The sequence below is a fragment of the Somniosus microcephalus genome, chromosome 21 (genome assembly GCF_052327205.1).
Source record: "Somniosus microcephalus isolate GS21.2 chromosome 21, FLI_Smic_1.0, whole genome shotgun sequence".
NCBI classification, from domain to species: Eukaryota; Metazoa; Chordata; class Chondrichthyes; order Squaliformes; family Somniosidae; genus Somniosus; species Somniosus microcephalus.
Genome location: NC_141007.1, coordinates 4,312,351 through 4,333,595, shown reverse-complemented (window position 1 = coordinate 4,333,595; position 21,245 = coordinate 4,312,351). Strand labels below are relative to the sequence as shown.

Here is a 21,245-nt window from a genome sequence, read left to right as displayed (position 1 = left end):
TAGTACCCTAACTCTCCAACCACAGTCCATCCCTCTAGTACCCTAACTCTCCAACCACAGTCCATCCCTCTAGTACCCTAACTCTCCCATCACAGTCCATCCCTCTAGTACCCTAACTCTCCCATCACAGCCCATCCCTCTAGTACCCTAACTCTCCCATCACAGCCAATCCCTCCAGTGCCCTAACTCTCCCATCACAGCCCATCCCTCTAATACCCTAACTCTCCCATCACAGTCCATCCCTCTAGTACCCTATCTCTCCAACCACAGCCCATCCCTCGAGTACCCTAGCTCTCCCATCACAGCCCATCCCTCTAGTACCCTAACTCTCCCATCACAGTCCATCCCTCTAGTACCCTAACTCTCCCATCACTGCCCATCCCTCGAGTACCCTAACTCTCCCATCACAGCCCATCCCTCGAGTACCCTAACTCTCCCATCACAGTCCATCCCTCGAGTACCCTAACTCTCCTATCACAGCCCATCTCTCTAGTACCCTAACTCTCCCATCACAGCCCATCACTCTAGTACCCTAACTCTCCCATCACAGTCCATCCCTCGAGTACCCTAACTCTCCCATCACAGCCCATCACTCTAGTACCCTAACTCTCCAACCACAGTCCATCCCTCTAGTACCCTAACTCTCCAACCACAGTCCATCCCTCTAGTACCCTAACTCTCCCATCACAGTCCATCCCTCTAGTACCCTAACTCTCCCATCACAGCCCATCCCTCTAGTACCCTAACTCTCCCATCACAGCCAATCCCTCCAGTGCCCTAACTCTCCCATCACAGCCCATCCCTCTAATACCCTAACTCTCCCATCACAGTCCATCCCTCTAGTACCCTATCTCTCCAACCACAGCCCATCCCTCGAGTACCCTAGCTCTCCCATCACAGCCCATCCCTCTAGTACCCTAACTCTCCCATCACAGTCCATCCCTCTAGTACCCTAACTCTCCCATCACTGCCCATCCCTCGAGTACCCTAACTCTCCCATCACAGCCCATCCCTCTAGTACCCTAACTCTCCCATCACAGCCCATCCTTCTAGTACCCTAACTCTCCCATCACAGCCCATCCCTCTAGTACCCTAACTCTCCCATCACAGACCATCCCTCTAGTACCCTAACACTCCCATCACAGCCCATCCCTCAAGTACCCTAACTCTCCCATCACAGCACATCCCTCTAGTACCCTAACTCTCCCATCACAGTCCATCACTCTAGTACCCTAACTCTCCCATCACAGCCCATCCCTCTAGTACCCTAACTCTGCCATCCCAGCCCATCCCTCTAGTACCCTAACTCTCCCATCACAGCCCATCACTCTAGTACCCTAACTCTCCCATCACAGCCCATCACTCTAGTACCCTAACTCTCCAACCACAGGCCATCCCTCGAGTACCCTAACTCTCCCATCACAGCCCATCCCTCTAGTGCCCGATCTCTCCAACCACAGTCCATCCCTCGAGTACCCTAACTCTCCCATCCCAGCCCATCCCTCGAGTACCCGAACTCTCCCATCACAGCCCATCCCTCTAGTACCCTAACTCTCCCATCACAGCCCATCCCTCTAGTACCCTAACTCTCCCATCCCAGCCCATCACTCTAGTACCCTAACTCTCCCATCACAGCCCATCCCTCGAGTACCCTAACTCTCCCATCACAGCCAATCCCTCTAGTACCCTAACTCACCAACCACAGTCCATCCCTCGAGTACCCTAACTCTCCCATCCCAGCCCATCCCTCCAGTACCCTAACTCTCCCATCACAGCCCATCCCTCTAGTACCCTAACTCTCCCATCCCAGCCCATCACTCTAGTACCCTAACTCTCCCATCCCAGCCCATCACTCTAGTACCCTAACTCTCCCATCCCAGCCCATCCCTCTAGTACCCTAACTCTCCCATCACAGCCCATCCCTCTAGTACCCTAACTCTCCAACCACAGTCCATCCCTCTAGTACCCTAACTCTCCAACCACAGTCCATCCCTCGAGTACCCTAACTCTCCAACCACAGTCCATCCCTTGAGTACCCTAACTCTCCCATCACAGTCCATCCCTCTAGTACACTAACTCCCCAACCACAGTCCATCCCTCTAGTACCCCAACTCTCCAACCACAGTCCATCCCTCGAGTACCCTAACTCTCCCATCACAGCCCATCACTCTAGTACCCTAACTCTCCAACCACAGTCCATCCCTCTAGTACCCTAACTCTCCCATCACAGCCCATCACTCTAGTACACTAACTCTCCAACCACAGTCCATCCCTCGAGTACCCTAACTCTCCCATCAGTCCATCCCTCGAGTACCCTAACTCTCCCATCACAGTCCATCCCTCTAGTACCCTAACTCTCCCATCACAGCCAATCCCTCTAGTACCCTAACTCTCCAACCACAGTCCATCCCTCGAGTACCCTAACTCTCCCATCCCAGCCCATCCCTCTAGTACCCTAACTCTCCCATCACAGCCCATCCCTCTAGTACCCTAACTCTCCCATCCCAGCCCATCACTCTAGTACCCTAACTCTCCCATCCCAGCCCATCACTCCAGTACCCTAACTCTCCCATCCCAGCCCATCCCTCTAGTACCCTAACTCTCCCATCCCAGCCCACCACTCTAGTACCCTAACTCTCCCATCACAGCCCATCCCTCTAGTACCCTAACTCTCCAACCACAGTCCATCCCTCTAGTACCCTAACTCTCCAACCAGTCCATCCCTCGAGTACCCTAACTCTCCAACCACAGTCCATCCCTCGAGTACCCTAACTCTCCCATCACAGTCCATCCCTCTAGTACACTAACTCTCCAACCACAGTCCATCACTCTAGTACCCTAACTCTCCAACCACAGTCCATCCCTCGAGTACCCTAACTCTCCCATCACAGCCCATCCCTCTAATACCATAACTCTCCCATCACAGTCCATCCCTCTAGTACCCTATCTCTCCAACCACAGCCCATCCCTCGAGTACCCTAACTCTCCCATCACAGCCCATCCCTCTAGTACCCTAACTCTCCCATCACAGCCCATCCCTCGAGTACCCTAACTCTCCCATCACAGTCCATCCCTCGAGTACCCTAACTCTCCTATCACAGCCCATCTCTCTAGTACCCTAACTCTCCCATCACAGTCCATCCCTCGAGTACCCTAACTCTCCCATCACAGCCCATCACTCTAGTACCCTAACTCTCCAACCACAGTCCATCCCTCTAGTACCCTAACTCTCCAACCACAGTCCATCCCTCTAGTACCCTAACTCTCCCATCACAGTCCATCCCTCTAGTACCCTAACTCTCCCATCACAGCCCATCCCTCTAGTACCCTAACTCTCCCATCACAGCCCATCACTCTAGTACCCTAACTCTCCAACCACAGTCCATCCCTCTAGTACCCTAACTCTCCCATCACAGCCCATCACTCTAGTACACTAACTCTCCAACCACAGTCCATCCCTCGAGTACCCTAACTCTCCCATCAGTCCATCCCTCGAGTACCCTAACTCTCCCATCACAGTCCATCCCTCTAGTACCCTAACTCTCCCATCACAGCCAATCCCTCTAGTACCCTAACTCTCCAACCACAGTCCATCCCTCGAGTACCCTAACTCTCCCATCCCAGCCCATCCCTCTAGTACCCTAACTCTCCCATCACAGCCCATCCCTCTAGTACCCTAACTCTCCCATCCCAGCCCATCACTCTAGTACCCTAACTCTCCCATCCCAGCCCATCACTCCAGTACCCTAACTCTCCCATCCCAGCCCATCCCTCTAGTACCCTAACTCTCCCATCCCAGCCCACCACTCTAGTACCCTAACTCTCCCATCACAGCCCATCCCTCTAGTAACCTAACTCTCCAACCACAGTCCATCCCTCTAGTACCCTAACTCTCCAACCAGTCCATCCCTCGAGTACCCTAACTCTCCAACCACAGTCCATCCCTCGAGTACCCTAACTCTCCCATCACAGTCCATCCCTCTAGTACACTAACTCTCCAACCACAGTCCATCACTCTAGTACCCTAACTCTCCAACCACAGTCCATCCCTCGAGTACCCTAACTCTCCCATCACAGCCCATCCCTCTAATACCATAACTCTCCCATCACAGTCCATCCCTCTAGTACCCTATCTCTCCAACCACAGCCCATCCCTCGAGTACCCTAACTCTCCCATCACAGCCCATCCCTCTAGTACCCTAACTCTCCCATCACAGCCCATCCCTCGAGTACCCTAACTCTCCCATCACAGTCCATCCCTCGAGTACCCTAACTCTCCTATCACAGCCCATCTCTCTAGTACCCTAACTCTCCCATCACAGTCCATCCCTCGAGTACCCTAACTCTCCCATCACAGCCCATCACTCTAGTACCCTAACTCTCCAACCACAGTCCATCCCTCTAGTACCCTAACTCTCCAACCACAGTCCATCCCTCTAGTACCCTAACTCTCCCATCACAGTCCATCCCTCTAGTACCCTAACTCTCCCATCACAGCCCAACCATCTAGTACCCTAACTCTCCCATCACAGCCAATCCCTCCAGTGCCCTAACTCTCCCATCACAGCCCATCCCTCCAATACCCTAACTCTCCCATCACAGTCCATCCCTCTAGTACCCTATCTCTCCAACCACAGCCCATCCCTCGAGTACCCTAGCTCTCCCATCACAGCCCATCCCTCTAGTACCCTAACTCTCCCATCACAGTCCATCCCTCTAGTACCCTAACTCTCCCATCACTGCCCATCCCTCGAGTACCCTAACTCTCCCATCACAGCCCATCCCTCTAGTACCCTAACTCTCCCATCACAGCCCATCCTTCTAGTACCATAACTCTCCCATCACAGCCCATCCCTCTAGTACCCTAACTCTCCCATCACAGACCATCCCTCTAGTACCCTAACACTCCCATCACAGCCCATCCCTCTAGTACCCTAACTCTCCCATCACAGCACATCCCTCTAGTACCCTAACTCTCCCATCACAGTCCATCACTCTAGTACCCTAACTCTCCCATCACAGCCCATCCCTCTAGTACCCTAACTCTGCCATCCCAGCCCATCCCTCTAGTACCCTAACTCTCCCATCACAGCCCATCACTCTAGTACCCTAACTCTCCCATCACAGCCCATCACTCTAGTACCCTAACTCTCCAACCACAGGCCATCCCTCGAGTACCCTAACTCTCCCATCACAGCCCATCCCTCTAGTACCCGATCTCTCCAACCACAGTCCATCCCTCGAGTACCCTAACTCTCCCATCCCAGCCCATCCCTCGAGTACCCGAACTCTCCCATCACAGCCCATCCCTCTAGTACCCTAACTCTCCCATCACAGCCCATCCCTCTAGTACCCTAACTCTCCCATCCCAGCCCATCACTCTAGTACCCTAACTCTCCCATCACAGCCCATCCCTCGAGTACCCTAACTCTCCCATCACAGCCAATCCCTCTAGTACCCTAACTCACCAACCACAGTCCATCCCTCGAGTACCCTAACTCTCCCATCCCAGCCCATCCCTCCAGTACCCTAACTCTCCCATCACAGCCCATCCCTCTAGTACCCTAACTCTCCCATCCCAGCCCATCACTCTAGTACCCTAACTCTCCCATCCCAGCCCATCACTCTAGTACCCTAACTCTCCCATCCCAGCCCATCCCTCTAGTACCCTAACTCTCCCATCACAGCCCATCCCTCTAGTACCCTAACTCTCCAACCACAGTCCATCCCTCTAGTACCCTAACTCTCCAACCACAGTCCATCCCTCGAGTACCCTAACTCTCCAACCACAGTCCATCCCTTGAGTACCCTAACTCTCCCATCACAGTCCATCCCTCTAGTACACTAACTCCCCAACCACAGTCCATCCCTCTAGTACCCCAACTCTCCAACCACAGTCCATCCCTCGAGTACCCTAACTCTCCCATCACAGCCCATCACTCTAGTACCCTAACTCTCCAACCACAGTCCATCCCTCTAGTACCCTAACTCTCCCATCACAGCCCATCACTCTAGTACACTAACTCTCCAACCACAGTCCATCCCTCGAGTACCCTAACTCTCCCATCACAGTCCATCCCTCGAGTACCCTAACTCTCCCATCACAGTCCATCCCTCTAGTACCCGAACTCTCCCATCACAGCCAATCCCTCTAGTACCCTAACTCTCCAACCACAGTCCATCCCTCGAGTACCCTAACTCTCCCATCCCAGCCCATCCCTCTAGTACCCTAACTCTCCCATCACAGCCCATCCCTCTAGTACCCTAACTCTCCCATCCCAGCCCATCACTCTAGTACCCTAACTCTCCCATCCCAGCCCATCACTCTAGTACCCTAACTCTCCCATCCCAGCCCATCCCTCTAGTACCCTAACTCTCCCATCCCAGCCCACCACTCTAGTACCCTAACTCTCCCATCACAGCCCATCCCTCTAGTACCCTAACTCTCCAACCACAGTCCATCCCTCTAGTACCCTAACTCTCCAACCACAGTCCATCCCTCGAGTACCCTAACTCTCCCATCACAGTCCATCCCTCTAGTACACTAACTCTCCAACCAGAGTCCATCACTCTAGTACCCTAACTCTCCAACCACAGTCCATCCCTCGAGTACCCTAACTCTCCCATCACAGCCCATCCCTCTAATACCCTAACTCTCCCATCACAGTCCATCCCTCTAGTACCCTATCTCTCCAACCACAGCCCATCCCTCGAGTACCCTAACTCTCCCATCACAGCCCATCCCTCTAGTACCCTAACTCTCCCATCACAGTCCATCCCTCTAGTACCCTAACTCTCCCATCACAGCCCATCCCTCGAGTACCCTAACTCTCCCATCACAGCCCATCCCTCTAGTACCCTAACTCTCCCATCACAGCCCATCCCTCTAGTACCCTAACTCTCCCATCACAGCCCATCCTTGTAGTACCCTAACTCTCCCATCACAGCCCATCCCTCTAGAACCCTAACTCTCCCATCACAGACCATCCCTCTAGTACCCTAACTCTCCCATCACAGCCCATCCCTCGAGTACCCTAACTCTCCCATCACAGCCAATCCCTCTAGTACCCTAACTCACCAACCACATTCCATCCCTCGAGTACCCTAACTCTCCCATCCCAGCCCATCCCTCCAGTACCCTAACTCTCCCATCACAGCCCATCCCTCTAGTACCCTAACTCTCCCATCCCAGCCCATCACTCTAGTACCCTAACTCTCCCATCCCAGCCCATCACTCTAGTACCCTAACTCTCCCATCCCAGCCCATCCCTCTAGTACCCTAACTCTCCCATCACAGCCCATCCCTCTAGTACCCTAACTCTCCAACCACAGTCCATCCCTCTAGTACCCTAACTCTCCAACCACAGTCCATCCCTCGAGTACCCTAACTCTCCAACCACAGTCCATCCCTTGAGTACCCTAACTCTCCCATCACAGTCCATCCCTCTAGTACACTAACTCCCCAACCACAGTCCATCCCTCTCGTACCCCAACTCTCCAACCACAGTCCATCCCTCGAGTACCCTAACTCTCCCATCACAGCCCATCACTCTAGTACCCTAACTCTCCAACCACAGTCCATCCCTCTAGTACCCTAACTCTCCCATCACAGCCCATCACTCTAGTACACTAACTCTCCAACCACAGTCCATCCCTCGAGTACCCTAACTCTCCCATCACCGTCCATCCCTCGAGTACCCTAACTCTCCCATCACAGTCCATCCCTCTAGTACCCTAACTCTCCCATCACAGCCAATCCCTCTAGTACCCTAACTCTCCAACCACAGTCCATCCCTCGAGTACCCTAACTCTCCCATCACAGCCCATCCCTCTAGTACCCTAACTCTCCCATCCCAGCCCATCACTCTAGTACCCTAACTCTCCCATCCCAGCCCATCACTCTAGTACCCTAACTCTCCCATCCCAGCCCATCCCTCTAGTACCCTAACTCTCCCATCCCAGCACACCACTCTAGTACCCTAACTCTCCCATCACAGCCCATCCCTCTAGTACCCTAACTCTCCAACCACAGTCCATCCCTCTAGTACCCTAACTCTCCAACCAGTCCATCCCTCGAGTACCCTAACTCTCCAACCACAGTCCATCCCTCGAGTACCCTAACTCTCCCATCACAGTCCATCCCTCTAGTACACTAACTCTCCAACCACAGTCCATCACTCTAGTACCCTAACTCTCCAACCACAGGCCATCCCTCGAGTACCCTAACTCTCCCATCACAGCCCATCCCTCTAGTACCCGATCTCTCCAACCACAGTCCATCCCTCGAGTACCCTAACTCTCCCATCCCAGCCCATCCCTCGAGTACCCGAACTCTCCCATCACAGCCCATCCCTCTAGTACCCTAACTCTCCCATCACAGCCCATCCCTCTAGTACCCTAACTCTCCCATCCCAGCCCATCACTCTAGTACCCTAACTCTCCCATCACAGCCCATCCCTCGAGTACCCTAACTCTCCCATCACAGCCAATCCCTCTAGTACCCTAACTCACCAACCACAGTCCATCCCTCAAGTACCCTAACTCTCCCATCCCAGCCCATCCCTCCAGTACCCTAACTCTCCCATCACAGCCCATCCCTCTAGTACCCTAACTCTCCCATCCCAGCCCATCACTCTAGTACCCTAACTCTCCCATCCCAGCCCATCACTCTAGTACCCTAACTCTCCCATCCCAGCCCATCCCTCTAGTACCCTAACTCTCCCATCACAGCCCATCCCTCTAGTACCCTAACTCTCCAACCACAGTCCATCCCTCTAGTACCCTAACTCTCCAACCACAGTCCATCCCTCGAGTACCCTAACTCTCCAACCACAGTCCATCCCTTGAGTACCCTAACTCTCCCATCACAGTCCATCCCTCTAGTACACTAACTCCCCAACCACAGTCCATCCCTCTCGTACCCCAACTCTCCAACCACAGTCCATCCCTCGAGTACCCTAACTCTCCCATCACAGCCCATCACTCTAGTACCCTAACTCTCCAACCACAGTCCATCCCTCTAGTACCCTAACTCTCCCATCACAGCCCATCACTCTAGTACACTAACTCTCCAACCACAGTCCATCCCTCGAGTACCCTAACTCTCCCATCACCGTCCATCCCTCGAGTACCCTAACTCTCCCATCACAGTCCATCCCTCTAGTACCCTAACTCTCCCATCACAGCCAATCCCTCTAGTACCCTAACTCTCCAACCACAGTCCATCCCTCGAGTACCCTAACTCTCCCATCACAGCCCATCCCTCTAGTACCCTAACTCTCCCATCCCAGCCCATCACTCTAGTACCCTAACTCTCCCATCCCAGCCCATCACTCTAGTACCCTAACTCTCCCATCCCAGCCCATCCCTCTAGTACCCTAACTCTCCCATCCCAGCCCACCACTCTAGTACCCTAACTCTCCCATCACAGCCCATCCCTCTAGTACCCTAACTCTCCAACCACAGTCCATCCCTCTAGTACCCTAACTCTCCAACCAGTCCATCCCTCGAGTACCCTAACTCTCCAACCACAGTCCATCCCTCGAGTACCCTAACTCTCCCATCACAGTCCATCCCTCTAGTACACTAACTCTCCAACCACAGTCCATCACTCTAGTACCCTAACTCTCCAACCACAGGCCATCCCTCGAGTACCCTAACTCTCCCATCACAGCCCATCCCTCTAGTACCCGATCTCTCCAACCACAGTCCATCCCTCGAGTACCCTAACTCTCCCATCCCAGCCCATCCCTCGAGTACCCGAACTCTCCCATCACAGCCCATCCCTCTAGTACCCTAACTCTCCCATCACAGCCCATCCCTCTAGTACCCTAACTCTCCCATCCCAGCCCATCACTCTAGTACCCTAACTCTCCCATCACAGCCCATCCCTCGAGTACCCTAACTCTCCCATCACAGCCAATCCCTCTAGTACCCTAACTCACCAACCACAGTCCATCGCTCGAGTACCCTAACTCTCCCATCCCAGCCCATCCCTCCAGTACCCTAACTCTCCCATCACAGCCCATCCCTCTAGTACCCTAACTCTCCCATCCCAGCCCATCACTCTAGTACCCTAACTCTCCCATCCCAGCCCATCACTCTAGTACCCTAACTCTCCCATCCCAGCCCATCCCTCTAGTACCCTAACTCTCCCATCACAGCCCATCCCTCTAGTACCCTAACTCTCCAACCACAGTCCATCCCTCTAGTACCCTAACTCTCCAACCACAGTCCATCCCTCGAGTACCCTAACTCTCCAACCACAGTCCATCCCTTGAGTACCCTAACTCTCCCATCACAGTCCATCCCTCTAGTACACTAACTCCCCAACCACAGTCCATCCCTCTAGTACCCCAACTCTCCAACCAGTCCATCCCTCGAGTACCCTAACTCTCCCATCACAGCCCATCACTCTAGTACCCTAACTCTCCAACCACAGTCCATTCCTCTAGTACCCTAACTCTCCCATCACAGCCCATCACTCTAGTACACTAACTCTCCAACCACAGTCCATCCCTCGAGTACCCTAACTCTCCCATCAGTCCATCCCTCGAGTACCCTAACTCTCCCATCACAGTCCATCCCTCTAGTACCCTAACTCTCCCATCACAGCCAATCCCTCTAGTACCCTAACTCTCCAACCACAGTCCATCCCTCGAGTACCCTAACTCTCCCATCCCAGCCCATCCCTCTAGTACCCTAACTCTCCCATCACAGCCCATCCCTCTAGTACCCTAACTCTCCCATCCCAGCCCATCACTCTAGTACCCTAACTCTCCCATCCCAGCCCATCACTCTAGTACCCTAACTCTCCCATCCCAGCCCATCCCTCTAGTACCCTAACTCTCCCATCCCAGCCCACCACTCTAGTACCCTAACTCTCCCATCACAGCCCATCCCTCTAGTACCCTAACTCTCCAACCACAGTCCATCCCTCTAGTACCCTAACTCTCCAACCAGTCCATCCCTCGAGTACCCTAACTCTCCAACCACAGTCCATCCCTCGAGTACCCTAACTCTCCCATCACAGTCCATCCCTCTAGTACACTAACTCTCCAACCACAGTCCATCACTCTAGTACCCTAACTCTCCAACCACAGTCCATCCCTCGAGTACCCTAACTCTCCCATCACAGCCCATCCCTCTAATACCCTAACTCTCCCATCACAGTCCATCCCTCTAGTACCCTATCTCTCCAACCACAGCCCATCCCTCGAGTACCCTAACTCTCCCATCACAGCCCATCCCTCTAGTACCCTAACTCTCCCATCACAGTCCATCCCTCTAGTACCCTAACTCTCCCATCACAGCCCATCCCTCGAGTACCCTAACTCTCCCATCACAGCCCATCCCTCTAGTACCCTAACTCTCCCATCACAGCCCATCCCTCTAGTACCCTAACTCTCCCATCACAGCCCATCCTTGTAGTACCCTAACTCTCCCATCACAGCCCATCCCTCTAGAACCCTAACTCTCCCATCACAGACCATCCCTCTAGTACCCTAACTCTCCCATCACAGCCCATCCCTCGAGTACCCTAACTCTCCCATCACAGCCAATCCCTCTAGTACCCTAACTCACCAACCACATTCCATCCCTCGAGTACCCTAACTCTCCCATCCCAGCCCATCCCTCCAGTACCCTAACTCTCCCATCACAGCCCATCCCTCTAGTACCCTAACTCTCCCATCCCAGCCCATTCCTCTAGTACCCTAACTCTCCCATCACAGCCCATCCCTCTAGTACCCTAACTCTCCAACCACAGTCCATCCCTCTAGTACCCTAACTCTCCAACCACAGTCCATCCCTCGAGTACCCTAACTCTCCAACCACAGTCCATCCCTTGAGTACCCTAACTCTCCCATCACAGTCCATCCCTCTAGTACACTAACTCCCCAACCACAGTCCATCCCTCTCGTACCCCAACTCTCCAACCACAGTCCATCCCTCGAGTACCCTAACTCTCCCATCACAGCCCATCACTCTAGTACCCTAACTCTCCAACCACAGTCCATCCCTCTAGTACCCTAACTCTCCCATCACAGCCCATCACTCTAGTACACTAACTCTCCAACCACAGTCCATCCCTCGAGTACCCTAACTCTCCCATCACCGTCCATCCCTCGAGTACCCTAACTCTCCCATCACAGTCCTTCCCTCTAGTACCCTAACTCTCCCATCACAGCCAATCCCTCTAGTACCCTAACTCTCCAACCACAGTCCATCCCTCGAGTACCCTAACTCTCCCATCACAGCCCATCCCTCTAGTACCCTAACTCTCCCATCCCAGCCCATCACTCTAGTACCCTAACTCTCCCATCCCAGCCCATCACTCTAGTACCCTAACTCTCCCATCCCAGCCCATCCCTCTAGTACCCTAACTCTCCCATCCCAGCCCACCACTCTAGTACCCTAACTCTCCCATCACAGCCCATCCCTCTAGTACCCTAACTCTCCAACCACAGTCCATCCCTCTAGTACCCTAACTCTCCAACCAGTCCATCCGAGTACCCTAACTCTCCAACCACAGTCCATCCCTCGAGTACCCTAACTCTCCCATCACAGTCCATCCCTCTAGTACACTAACTCTCCAACCACAGTCCATCACTCTAGTACCCTAACTCTCCAACCACAGTCCATCCCTCGAGTACCCTAACTCTCCCATCACAGCCCATCCCTCTAATACCCTAACTCTCCCATCACAGTCCATCCCTCCAGTACCCTATCTCTCCAACCACAGCCTATCCCTCGAGTACCCTAACTCTCCCATCACAGCCCATCCCTCTAGTACCCTAACTCTCCCATCACAGTCCATCCCTCTAGTACCCTAACTCTCCCATCACAGCCCATCCCTCGAGTACCCTAACTCTCCCATCACAGCCCATCCCTCTAGTACCCTAACTCTCCCATCACAGCCCATCCCTCTAGTACCTTAACTCTCCCATCACAGCCCATCCTTGTAGTACCCTAACTCTCCCATCACAGCCCATCCCTCTAGAACCCTAACTCTCCCATCACAGACCATCCCTCTAGTACCCTAACTCTCCCATCACAGCTCATCCCTCTAGTACCCTAACTCTCCCATCACAGCACATCCCTCTAGTACCCTAACTCTCCCGTCACAGTCCATCACTCTAGTACCCTAACTCTCCCATCACAGCCCATCACTCTAGTACCCTAACTCTCCAACCACAGGCCATCCCTCGAGTACCCTAACTCTCCCATCACAGCCCATCCCTCTAGTACCCGATCTCTCCAACCACAGTCCATCCCTCGAGTACCCTAACTCTCCCATCCCAGCCCATCCCTCCAGTACCCTAACTCTCCCATCACAGCCCATCCCTCTAGTACCCTAACTCTCCCATCACAGCCCATCCCTCTAGTACCCTAACTCTCCCATCCCAGCCCATCACTCTAGTACCCTAACTCTCCCATCAAAGCCCATCCCTCGAGTACCCTAACTCTGCCATCACAGCCAATCCCTCTAGTACCCTAACTCTCCAACCACAGTCCATCCCTCAAGTACCCTAACTCTCCCATCCCAGCCCATCCCTCTAGTACCCTAACTCTCCCATCACAGCCCATCCCTCTAGTACCCTAACTCTCCCATCCCAGCCCATCACTCAAGTACCCTAACTCTCCCATCCCAGCCCATCACTCTAGTACCCTAACTCTCCCATCCCAGCCCATCCCTCTAGTACCCTAACTCTCCCATCACAACCCATCCCTCTAGTACCCTAACTCTCCAACCACAGTCCATCCCTCTAGTACCCTAACTCTCCAACCACAGTCCATCCCTCGAGTACCCTAACTCTCCAACCACAGTCCATCCCTTGAGTACCCGAACTCTCCCATCACAGTCCATCCCTCTAGTACACTAACTCCCCAACCACAGTCCATCCCTCTAGTACCCCAACTCTCCAACCACAGTCCATCCCTCTAGTACCCTAACTCTCCCATCCCAGCCCATCGCTCTAGTACCCTAACTCTCCCATCACAGCCCATCACTCTAGTACACTAACTCTCCCATCACAGCCCATCCCTCGAGTACCCTAACTCTCCCATCACAGCCCATCACTCTAGTACCCTAACTCTCCCATCCCAGCCCATCACTCTAGTACCCTAACTCTCCCATCACAGCCCATCACTCTAGTACACTAACTCTCCAACCACAGTCCATCCCTCGAGTACCCTAACTCTCCCATCACAGCCCATCACTCTAGTACCCTAACTCTCCCATCACAGCCCATCACTCTAGTACCCTAACTCTCCAACCACAGTCCATCCCTCTAGTACCCTAACTCTCCCATCACAGCCCATCACTCTAGTACACTAACTCTCCAACCACAGTCCATCCCTCGAGTACCCTAACTCTCCCATCACAGTCCATCCCTCGAGTACCCTAACTCTCCCATCACAGTCCATCCCTCTAGTACCCTAACTCTCCCATCACAGCCAATCCCTCTAGTACCCTAACTCACCAACCACAGTCCATCCCTCGAGTACCCTAACTCTCCCATCCCAGCCCATCCCTCCAGTACCCTAACTCTCCCATCACAGCCCATCCCTCTAGTACCCTAACTCTCCCATCCCAGCCCATCACTCTAGTACCCTAACTCTCCCATCCCAGCCCATCACTCTAGTACCCTAACTCACCAACCACAGTCCATCCCTCTAGTACCCTAACTCTCCCATCCCAGCCCATCCCTCCAGTACCCTAACTCTCCCATCACAGCCCATCCCTCTAGTACCCTAACTCTCCCATCCCAGCCCATCACTCTAGTACCCTAACTCTCCCATCCCAGCCCATCACTCTAGTACCCTAACTCTCCAACCACAGCCCATCACTCTAGTACCCTAACTCTCCCATCCCAGCCCATCACTCTAGTACCCTAACTCTCCCATCCCAGCCCATCCCTCTAGTACCCTAACTCTCCCATCCCAGCCCACCACTCTAGTACCCTAACTCTCCCATCACAGCCCATCCCTCTAGTACCCTAACTCTCCAACCACAGTCCATCCCTCTAGTACCCTAACTCTCCAACCAGTCCATCCCTCGAGTACCCTAACTCTCCAACCACAGTCCATCCCTCGAGTACCCTAACTCTCCCATCACAGTCCATCCCTCTAGTACACTAACTCTCCAACCACAGTCCATCACTCTAGTACCCTAACTCTCCAACCACAGTCCATCCCTCGAGTACCCTAACTCTCCCATCACAGCCCATCCCTCTAATACCCTAACTCTCCCATCACAGTCCATCCCTCTAGTACCCTATCTCTCCAACCACAGCCCATCCCTCGAGTACCCTAACTCTCCCATCACAGCCCATCCCTCTAGTACCCTAACTCTCCCATCACAGTCCATCCCTCTAGTACCCTAACTCTCCCATCACAGCCCATCCCTCGAGTACCCTAACTCTCCCATCACAGCCCATCCCTCTAGTACCCTAACTCTCCCATCACAGCCCATCCCTCTAGTACCCTAACTCTCCCATCACAGCCCATCCTTGTAGTACCCTAACTCTCCCATCACAGCCCATCCCTCTAGAACCCTAACTCTCCCATCACAGACCATCCCTCTAGTACCCTAACTCTCCCATCACAGCCCATCCCTCGAGTACCCTAACTCTCCCATCACAGCCAATCCCTCTAGTACCCTAACTCACCAACCACATTCCATCCCTCGAGTACCCTAACTCTCCCATCCCAGCCCATCCCTCCAGTACCCTAACTCTCCCATCACAGCCCATCCCTCTAGTACCCTAACTCTCCCATCCCAGCCCATCACTCTAGTACCCTAACTCTCCCATCCCAGCCCATCACTCTAGTACCCTAACTCTCCCATCCCAGCCCATTCCTCTAGTACCCTAACTCTCCCATCACAGCCCATCCCTCTAGTACCCTAACTCTCCAACCACAGTCCATCCCTCTAGTACCCTAACTCTCCAACCACAGTCCATCCCTCGAGTACCCTAACTCTCCAACCACAGTCCATCCCTTGAGTACCCTAACTCTCCCATCACAGTCCATCCCTCTAGTACACTAACTCCCCAACCACAGTCCATCCCTCTCGTACCCCAACTCTCCAACCACAGTCCATCCCTCGAGTACCCTAACTCTCCCATCACAGCCCATCACTCTAGTACCCTAACTCTCCAACCACAGTCCATCCCTCTAGTACCCTAACTCTCCCATCACAGCCCATCACTCTAGTACACTAACTCTCCAACCACAGTCCATCCCTCGAGTACCCTAACTCTCCCATCACCGTCCATCCCTCGAGTACCCTAACTCTCCCATCACAGTCCTTCCCTCTAGTACCCTAACTCTCCCATCACAGCCAATCCCTCTAGTACCCTAACTCTCCAACCACAGTCCATCCCTCGAGTACCCTAACTCTCCCATCACAGCCCATCCCTCTAGTACCCTAACTCTCCCATCCCAGCCCATCACTCTAGTACCCTAACTCTCCCATCCCAGCCCATCACTCTAGTACCCTAACTCTCCCATCCCAGCCCATCCCTCTAGTACCCTAACTCTCCCATCCCAGCCCACCACTCTAGTACCCTAACTCTCCCATCACAGCCCATCCCTCTAGTACCCTAACTCTCCAACCACAGTCCATCCCTCTAGTACCCTAACTCTCCAACCAGTCCATCCGAGTACCCTAACTCTCCAACCACAGTCCATCCCTCGAGTACCCTAACTCTCCCATCACAGTCCATCCCTCTAGTACACTAACTCTCCAACCACAGTCCATCACTCTAGTACCCTAACTCTCCAACCACAGTCCATCCCTCGAGTACCCTAACTCTCCCATCACAGCCCATCCCTCTAATACCCTAACTCTCCCATCACAGTCCATCCCTCCAGTACCCTATCTCTCCAACCACAGCCTATCCCTCGAGTACCCTAACTCTCCCATCACAGCCCATCCCTCTAGTACCCTAACTCTCCCATCACAGTCCATCCCTCTAGTACCCTAACTCTCCCATCACAGCCCATCCCTCGAGTACCCTAACTCTCCCATCACAGCCCATCCCTCTAGTACCCTAACTCTCCCATCACAGCCCATCCCTCTAGTACCTTAACTCTCCCATCACAGCCCATCCTTGTAGTACCCTAACTCTCCCATCACAGCCCATCCCTCTAGAACCCTAACTCTCCCATCACAGACCATCCCTCTAGTACCCTAACTCTCCCATCACAGCTCATCCCTCTAGTACCCTAACTCTCCCATCACAGCACATCCCTCTAGTACCCTAACTCTCCCGTCACAGTCCATCACTCTAGTACCCTAACTCTCCCATCACAGCCCATCACTCTAGTACCCTAACTCTCCAACCACAGGCCATCCCTCGAGTACCCTAACTCTCCCATCACAGCCCATCCCTCTAGTACCCGATCTCTCCAACCACAGTCCATCCCTCGAGTACCCTAACTCTCCCATCCCAGCCCATCCCTCCAGTACCCTAACTCTCCCATCACAGCCCATCCCTCTAGTACCCTAACTCTCCCATCACAGCCCATCCCTCTAGTACCCTAACTCTCCCATCCCAGCCCATCACTCTAGTACCCTAACTCTCCCATCAAAGCCCATCCCTCGAGTACCCTAACTCTGCCATCACAGCCAATCCCTCTAGTACCCTAACTCTCCAACCACAGTCCATCCCTCAAGTACCCTAACTCTCCCATCCCAGCCCATCCCTCTAGTACCCTAACTCTCCCATCACAGCCCATCCCTCTAGTACCCTAACTCTCCCATCCCAGCCCATCACTCAAGTACCCTAACTCTCCCATCCCAGCCCATCACTCTAGTACCCTAACTCTCCCATCCCAGCCCATCCCTCTAGTACCCTAACTCTCCCATCACAACCCATCCCTCTAGTACCCTAACTCTCCAACCACAGTCCATCCCTCTAGTACCCTAACTCTCCAACCACAGTCCATCCCTCGAGTACCCTAACTCTCCAACCACAGTCCATCCCTTGAGTACCCGAACTCTCCCATCACAGTCCATCCCTCTAGTACACTAACTCCCCAACCACAGTCCATCCCTCTAGTACCCCAACTCTCCAACCACAGTCCATCCCTCTAGTACCCTAACTCTCCCATCCCAGCCCATCGCTCTAGTACCCTAACTCTCCCATCACAGCCCATCACTCTAGTACACTAACTCTCCCATCACAGCCCATCCCTCGAGTACCCTAACTCTCCCATCACAGCCCATCACTCTAGTACCCTAACTCTCCCATCCCAGCCCATCACTCTAGTACCCTAACTCTCCCATCACAGCCCATCACTCTAGTACACTAACTCTCCAACCACAGTCCATCCCTCGAGTACCCTAACTCTCCCATCACAGCCCATCACTCTAGTACCCTAACTCTCCCATCACAGCCCATCACTCTAGTACCCTAACTCTCCAACCACAGTCCATCCCTCTAGTACCCTAACTCTCCCATCACAGCCCATCACTCTAGTACACTAACTCTCCAACCACAGTCCATCCCTCGAGTACCCTAACTCTCCCATCACAGTCCATCCCTCGAGTACCCTAACTCTCCCATCACAGTCCATCCCTCTAGTACCCTAACTCTCCCATCACAGCCAATCCCTCTAGTACCCTAACTCACCAACCACAGTCCATCCCTCGAGTACCCTAACTCTCCCATCCCAGCCCATCCCTCCAGTACCCTAACTCTCCCATCACAGCCCATCCCTCTAGTACCCTAACTCTCCCATCCCAGCCCATCACTCTAGTACCCTAACTCTCCCATCCCAGCCCATCACTCTAGTACCCTAACTCTCCCATCCCAGCCCATCCCTCTAGTACCCTAACTCTCCCATCACAGCCCATCCCTCTAGTACCCTAACTCTCCAACCACAGTCCATCCCTCTAGTACCCTAACTCTCCAACCACAGTCCATCCCTCGAGTACCCTAACTCTCCAACCACAGTCCATCCCTTGAGTACCCTAACTCTCCCATCACAGTCCATCCCTCTAGTACACTAACTCCCCAACCACAGTCCATCCCTCTAGTACCCCAACTCTCCAACCAGTCCATCCCTCGAGTACCCTAACTCTCCCATCACAGCCCATCACTCTAGTACCCTAACTCTCCAACCACAGTCCATTCCTCTAGTACCCTAACTCTCCCATCACAGCCCATCACTCTAGTACACTAACTCTCCAACCACAGTCCATCCCTCGAGTACCCTAACTCTCCCATCACAGTCCATCCCTCGAGTACCCTAACTCTCCCATCACAGTCCATCCCTCTAGTACCCTAACTCTCCCATCACAGCCAATCCCTCTAGTACCCTAACTCTCCAACCACAGTCCATCCCTCGAGTACCCTAACTCTCCCATCCCAGCCCATCCCTCTAGTACCCTAACTCTCCCATCACAGCCCATCCCTCTAGTACCCTAACTCTCCCATCCCAGCCCATCACTCTAGTACCCTAACTCTCCCATCCCAGCCCATCACTCTAGTACCCTAACTCTCCCATCCCAGCCCATCCCTCTAGTACCCTAACTCTCCCATCCCAGCCCACCACTCTAGTACCCTAACTCTCCCATCACAGCCCATCCCTCTAGTACCCTAACTCTCCAACCACAGTCCATCCCTCTAGTACCCTAACTCTCCAACCAGTCCATCCCTCGAGTACCCTAACTCTCCAACCACAGTCCATCCCTCGAGTACCCTAACTCTCCCATCACAGTCCATCCCTCTAGTACACTAACTCTCCAACCACAGTCCATCACTCTAGTACCCTAACTCTCCAACCACAGTCCATCCCTCGAGTACCCTAACTCTCCCATCACAGCCCATCCCTCTAATACCCTAACTCTCCCATCACAGTCCATCCCTCTAGTACCCTATCTCTCCAACCACAGCCCATCCCTCGAGTACCCTAACTCTCCCATCACAGCCCATCCCTCTAGTACCCTAACTCTCCCATCACAGTCCATCCCTCTAGTACCCTAACTCTCCCATCACAGCCCATCCCTCGAGTACCCTAACTCTCCCATCACAGCCCATCCCTCTAGTACCCTAACTCTCCCATCACAGCCCATCCCTCTAGTACCCTAACTCTCCCATCACAGCCCATCCTTGTAGTACCCTAACTCTCCCATCACAGCCCATCCCTCTAGAACCCTAACTCTCCCATCACAGACCATCCCTCTAGTACCCTAACTCTCCCATCACAGCCCATCCCTCGAGTACCCTAACTCTCCCATCACAGCCAATCCCTCTAGTACCCTAACTCACCAACCACATTCCATCCCTCGAGTACCCTAACTCTCCCATCCCAGCCCATCCCTCCAGTACCCTAACTCTCCCATCACAGCCCATCCCTCTAGTACCCTAACTCTCCCATCCCAGCCCATCACTCTAGTACCCTAACTCTCCCATCCCAGCCCATCACTCTAGTACCCTAACTCTCCCATCCCAGCCCATCCCTCTAGTACCCTAACTCTCCCATCACAGCCCATCCCTCTAGTACCCTAACTCTCCAACCACAGTCCATCCCTCTAGTACCCTAACTCTCCAACCACAGTCCATCCCTCGAGTACCCTAACTCTCCAACCACAGTCCATCCCTTGAGTACCCTAACTCTCCCATCACAGTCCATCCCTCTAGTACACTAACTCCCCAACCACAGTCCATCCCTCTCGTACCCCAACTCTCCAACCACAGTCCATCCCTCGAGTACCCTAACTCTCCCATCACAGCCCATCACTCTAGTACCCTAACTCTCCAACCACAGTCCATCCCTCTAGTACCCTAACTCTCCCATCACAGCCCATCACTCTAGTACACTAACTCTCCAACCACAGTCCATCCCTCGAGTACCCTAACTCTCCCATCACCGTCCATCCCTCGAGTACCCTAACTCTCCCATCACAGTCCTTCCCTCTAGTACCCTAACTCTCCCATCACAGCCAATCCCTCTAGTACCCTAACTCTCCAACCACAGTCCATCCCTCGAGTACCCTAACTCTCCCATCACAGCCCATCCCTCTAGTACCCTAACTCTCCCATCCCAGCCCATCACTCTAGTACCCTAACTCTCCCATCCCAGCCCATCACTCTAGTACCCTAACTCTCCCATCCCAGCCCATCCCTCTAGTACCCTAACTCTCCCATCCCAGCCCACCACTCTAGTACCCTAACTCTCCCATCACAGCCCATCCCTCTAGTACCCTAACTCTCCAACCACAGTCCATCCCT

The 21,245-nt window shown here is 53.6% G+C and overlaps 1 protein-coding gene across 2 annotated transcripts in view; it reads right to left on the bottom strand.

Moving 5' to 3' along the window:
* xylt2 (xylosyltransferase II) overlaps nt 1-21,245 on the bottom strand; it is a 551,366-nt gene that overhangs the window by 37,119 nt on the left and 493,002 nt on the right. The gene's annotated exons all lie outside the window — the stretch shown is intronic.